The sequence below is a fragment of the Myotis lucifugus genome, unplaced genomic scaffold (assembly GCF_000147115.1).
Source record: "Myotis lucifugus unplaced genomic scaffold, Myoluc2.0 scaffold_367, whole genome shotgun sequence".
In the NCBI taxonomy this organism is placed as follows: domain Eukaryota; kingdom Metazoa; phylum Chordata; class Mammalia; order Chiroptera; family Vespertilionidae; genus Myotis; species Myotis lucifugus.
The window spans coordinates 827,384-833,571 of NW_005871415.1; the positions used below are offsets into that span (position 1 = coordinate 827,384).

The 6,188-nt window shown below is 38.1% G+C and overlaps 1 pseudogene; it reads right to left on the reverse strand.

Moving 5' to 3' along the window:
• Positions 1–828: 828 nt before the first annotated feature.
• Positions 829–956, reverse strand: LOC111828456 (annotated as a pseudogene).
• Between the last annotated feature and the right edge of the window lie 5,232 nt (positions 957–6,188).

The window sequence follows — 6,188 nt, forward strand, 5'->3', positions numbered from 1 at the left end:
TGTGAGGGTTGCGTATCTGCCTGTCTTCCTTTTGAGTCTGGTGGGCAGTGTTTCTATTCCACTCCTCTTGGCAATAAAAGCAACCCTGTCCTGGGGTCTGATCTAAAAATGGATTTCTCCTTTGAGCAGAAACTCAGATGCTATTACATTGGCTGTAAAAATGATTAAACATGTTTTCTTCTTTCCCAAACATAGAAGCTGGAGTTTCATTGTTTAACCACTTGGTGCCCATTCTTATGGGCTTTCCAGCTGCACCTCCCTTAGCCTCAGATTTTTCATCCATGAGAAACCAAATAGCGCTTCTCTAGCCTCAGAGTCCCTTATTTCTCCTGGCTTCATTTTTAAGCAAGTCAGGTATCCATGGAAACAACTGAAGATTAATACTCAAAACAGACAATCATCCATTTCTCTCTGAGCAATACAACAACAATAAAGATTGTGCTAGGAACAACCTGAATTCTTACCACAAATTATGAAGTCCGGTTTCAGAATAGAGGTAGAAGGGAAGAGGCCACCCCTCTAAACATTTTTCTTAAGCATCTGAATGTAAAAATCATGGGAAACTGAGAAAATGCATTTTTGGTACAAGGAAGCACCAGGTTTCATGAACACTGGATTTTGTCACTTAATGAATACCTCCTAGGATTAGGTCCTGCTGGATTTCAATGGCACTGAGGTGCCACCCGTGTTTCTATGTGGAGGTGACCCAGGTCAAGCTGGTCCTACTGTGACCTCAGCTCCTTAGTTAGAGCACCTGTAGGTAGGTTCTAGCCTGCTCTGTGGCTTTGTGTTCTTGGTGGCCCCCATCAGCATCTGAGGCTATTTTTTTTTTATGCAGTCGAGTTTCCCACGTTTGGGGAAATCGCAGGGGTCAGCACATCCGGAGTGCAATGGATAAGCCTCGCCCTGGGAAAACCACCTTCGTGATCATGGTATCTCCCCTGCCAGGTAAGTATCAGCATCTGAGGCGATTTACTTCCTTTCTTTCTCCCCCAACTAGATTTCCTGGGAGCAATATGAATGATCTGTCTGGATCACAAGCTACATACAGCCTTGGCTGCAGGACAGCATAACAACTTGCTTTGCAGTCCTACCAATATTTCACCCAATAGAGAAATAAAGGAAATAGACCATTGTTACTAGAATAAAGTGAACTGGATGCTGCAAGACTAGAAGATAATTCATGTCAGTTATGTGAGAGAAGGGAGCATTTGTAGATGCAGAAAGACTATATGGAGCCATGACACAGGGACACTGGTTAGGGTTAGGGTTAGAGCTGAGGTTTATGGAGAGAGACCTGGAGTTCCTAAAATTAGATATTGGAGTCTAGTTAGATGATTGCACTTGACATATAAGATGCAGGTGGCTGTTAGAATTTCTATTTCTTTGATTACCAGTGGGTTGAACATTTGTCATATATTTATTAATAATTCATAGTTCTATACATACTATTGTACTCTTCACCTATTTTTCTCTTAGTTTTGCTACTTTTAGAATAAATGTTTCTTATTTTAATAACAATGATAATCATTTTTCTAGTAGATTTGTGATACTTAATTTTCCTAACTAATGATTTCATTTTGATCTTCATATTATGAAGACCTTTACTTTTTTTACAATATAAAAATCAAATAATTTTTTCATGCAATTTTATCTATTGCTTTTATACTTGGGAAGTGAGTCAACAGTTTCAGATCAGACATTTTCTTCTTATTGTATGCTTTGTTTTACACATTTAGTTCCTAGCTCCATATGGAACTAAATGTATAGTTTAGTTTTTCTCTTGTGAGCTCTCAGTGTTTACAATTGTGTCCTCTTCCCAATGTTAGCTAATTGTGTAAACATCATTTATCAAGTAATTTCCCCTCGCCTCTGGATTTGTGATGCCATTTATGTCATAATTGAAATCCTTAAACATACTAAAGTTTGTTTCTAAGCAATCTATTCTGGTTCAACAATCTGTCAATTGTCGTAAGTATCATGTTCTTTGAATTATTGATGCCTTACAATGCATTTAAATAGGAAAAAACAGTCCTCACCAATTGCTCTTTTTTTCAAAAGGCTTTTTAGCAATTGTGTCTGATTATATTTCTTTTTTTTTTTTTTCGCTAAAAGTATTACAAAGGGTATTAGGATTTTGATAGAATATTTATGTGAATTTGAGATGAACTTGCTTCTTTGTAGAAAGGGATTTTGATAGAATATTTATGTGAATTTGAGATGAACTTGCTTCTTTGTAGAAACATAATCATGATAGGACTTGTTGTTTAATGAATACTTTTGATGTTTCCAAAATGCTACATAATGTTATTTCATTTAATTCTGAGAATAATCTTATGGGATAGGTACTACTATGGGACCCATTTGATAAATGAGGCTTGTAGAAATGATCTCTTTCCAAAAATTACATAGCTGATTAGAGGCAGAATCAGGACTTAAACTCAGGTCTGCCTCTAGAGCTTGTGTAGGAAAGATTCCTTAAATCACTCTGTGTTTTTTCCCCTGTATCTTAATAGAGTTTTGTTGTTTTTTTAAATACAGATTTTGTACTTTTAAAGTTAAAATTATTCCTAGGTATTTTATATGTTACTTTTGTTTATTCTATTTCTCTATGTTTTTTTACATATATGAAAGGTAATTTTTAATCTATAGTGTACATGCCCAATTTAGTGATTCATTAAAAATGAAATGCTCTCAGTTGATTGTCCTGGATTTTCACCAGCAAAAAATAATAGGCATATTGTTAAGATGGCAATTCTCCCCAAAGTGATCAACAGATTCAGCACAATCCTTGTCAAAATTCCATTCCTTTTTTTTTTGAAAAAAAAAATTGACAATCTGATTCTAAAATTTATATGTAAGTGCAAAGGGCCTAGAATACCTAAAACAACTGTGTAAAAGGAAAACAAAGTTGGGGAACTTATGTTTTCTAATTTCTAATCTTACTACAAAGCTACAGTAATCAAGACAGTGTGGTGCTGACAGAAAGAGATCTACACGTCAATGGAATAGCATTGAGACTTACCCAACACAAACAAACCTCTCATATTTAGGACGAATTGATTTCAACAAGGATGCAAAAATAAGTCAATGAAGAAAAAGAGTCTTTTTAACAAATGGTGCTGGGACAACTGGATATCCACATGCAAAGGAATGCAATTGGACTCCGACATTGTACCACATACAAAAGTTAATTCAAAATGAATCATAGGCCTAAATGTTAGAGGTAACACTAAAACTCTTAGAAGAAAACATAGGCATAAATCTTGGGGACCTTGGATTTGATAACGGTTTCCATGAATGATCAATAAGCACATTAATAGCTCAATATCATTAGCTATCAGAGAAATGCAAATCAAAACCACAATGTTATCACTTTACACCGCAAGGATGACTATAATGAAAAAGATAGATAATAACAAGTGCTGGCAAAGATGTGGAAAAACTGGAACTTTTATACACTGCTAGTGGGAGTGTTAAATGGTGTTGTCACTTTCGACAATGGGACAAAAATAGAACAAAAGAGGAAAATAACAGCTCAGTCCTCCTCTGAACACAGCTGTAAAACTGAAATAATAGCAAATAAAATATAACAAATACTGAGAGAATAATTTAGCATGACCAAGTAGCATTTAGCTAGCAAAGTTAGAAGCTAAGTCAACAAAATATATCTCATTTAGGCACAAATGAGAAAAGTAAATTTGACAGTCTCCTTAGTTGACAAATTGGCATTTGTTAAAATTTAACTTTCATCAGTGATCAAAGAAAATATTAGAAAATCTCAGAAAATTGTTTATTTTACATATTATAGAATGGGCAGCATCTTATTTTTTGTTGTTGTTAAACCTCACTGGAGGATATTTTTTCCATTAACTTTTTAGAGAGCGTGAAAAGAAGGGGGGGGAGAGAACAGTGGGGGAGAGAAACATAGATGTGAGAGCAACACATCAATTGGCTGCCTCCTGCACACGCCTCGACCAGGGCTGGGGAACAACCCCCAAACAAGGTACATGCCCTTGACGAGGAATCAAACTTGCAACCCCTGGCTCTGCTGGCCAACACTCCAACCACCGAGCCAAACCAGCCAGGGCAACATCATATTAAATGAAGAACACTAGAATCAATCTTATTAAAGCCAGGAGTAATACAAAAATGCCTGTTATCACCACCACTATTTAACATAGTTTAAGTTTTAGCCAGTGCACTAAGCAAAGAAATGAAAACAAAAGGTGTATCTATTGGAAAGATAGAGAGAAAAGTATCAATATTTACACACAATTTGATTATATACTTTACAAAGCACAAGAGAATGGAATGAGAAACTATTAGAATTAATAAGAGATTTCAATAAAGTTCTCCAATTAAGACACTGGTGCACAGAAGCCACAGCAATAACCAGAGAATAGAATGGGGGAAAATTCCATTGCTTTTATGAGCAAATGGTTTCCATTTCCTTATTTCAAAATAGCATGTACATATTAATTTTATGTTTCCTTTGACTCACTAGTTTATTTAGAACATTTTAAATTTTCGAGGGGTTCAGAGTATTTTGTCTACATTTCTGGCAAACATTTCTGTATTACTACATTGTGATCAAAGTATGCCCAGTATGTGCGGAGGTAACTGGACGGAGGTGCAAAGCAGCCACAGATGTTCCTAATGGCTCTCTTGCCTGAGCAAAACCTCAGGTGAGTCCTTAAGACAGGCCGGATTAGCCTCCATTACAACCGGAAGGGAGGATTTCATTGGTCAAATGGAATAATCCTTGGCTGCCCACCATATGTTCCTGATGTCATTCATCCGAATGCTTTCTAATTAGCCAACTTCAATAGTGTGCGGTGACATTTTCCATCAGTCAGTGCAAGTCTCCTAACACTGAAAGAGTGATGGTGTGAGAGGCAGGTGTGTGCCGGGTTTGTACAACAGGACTCTGGTTCCTCAGGAATGTGTGGCTGTCTCTGGGTCTCGGATGCTTGATTGCTTCCTAGTCAACTTGATGTATTGCCTTTGAATGAAAGTTCAGAGCCATGGGCATAGCAGAGCAATCATTGGCTGTGTAGGCAGTCACACCTAGGCTTGAATTTCAGCTCTGTTGCTTATTAGCTCGAGGTCCTGGGGCATCTTAATGGTTCTTTGCCTCGGTTTCCCTACCTATAAAATGATGGCATTAATACCTTCCCGCAGGGTGGGTGTCCAGTTTGTGCAAAGTACCTGGAATGTACAAGATGCTTGATGAGTAAGTAAGTAGTGGCTGTCATGATTCTGGGTAAGTCTGTTTTGCTACATATATGAGCAGGTTTGCCTGGGACTGAGGAGGGATGTTGGGAGTTAAAACTGGTTTAGTCACAGAAAAGTGGGGTCAGCCACCCTGCTGTGGAGAGACCCTTGTGATGAATCCCATAGTCTGCCTTTGAAATGCTGGCGATTTAGGGTGGAGACAGCAAATGCAAGGAATCTGAGCCCCCACCTCTGCACCCCTGCTCCTCTGCGATGACAGCATTGCCAACAGTCCACACCTTTCTTCTCTCTGTGTGAGCTGCTCCTCAGAAGCTTTCCCAAAACCAAGTCCCACATTGCCACTAGTGGTCAGAACTGGCAGGAGAAGTGCTTCAGATAGTGCCTAGGGTTTTCCAAAATTTTCTCCTTCTGCAAACTGTAAGCGTTCACTTTAGTGACAATGGACTGGATCTAGGCCATAGGAGTGAAAGCAATTTCACACTCCTTTGCAAATTCTCGCTAATTTCCCTGAAAGCATTAGCACACTCATTAGAATATGACAGGAGAATCTGCAACCCCCCAAAGAGTAAGTAGATAACTACTTTAGCAAGTTAAGAATTAACAGAGAGAAAAGGATCTACTGTTACTGGAAAAGAGTCCAAGATACAGCCTGTCAGCTCTGGAAGAGATACAAAGGAGAACTTCCAAACTTGTTTGCTTAATTCAGGAATAAACCATTTCCCAAGATTCTATGAAGGCCATTGGAAAATGAGGAATGTTTTCTTTGTCCAGGATGGTGAAGAACGGCATGACTAGGAACCGAGAAAAAAACAAGGCTGGGCCGGGCCATAGAGATTGCATCACCAGTCCCTTAATTTATAGCTTTAATAACCTTTCAGTTTTAATAACCTTTTCCAGCTCAGTGGCTTCAAGTGCAGAAATACCTTTATGTAAACACCAACAGTGCTGAT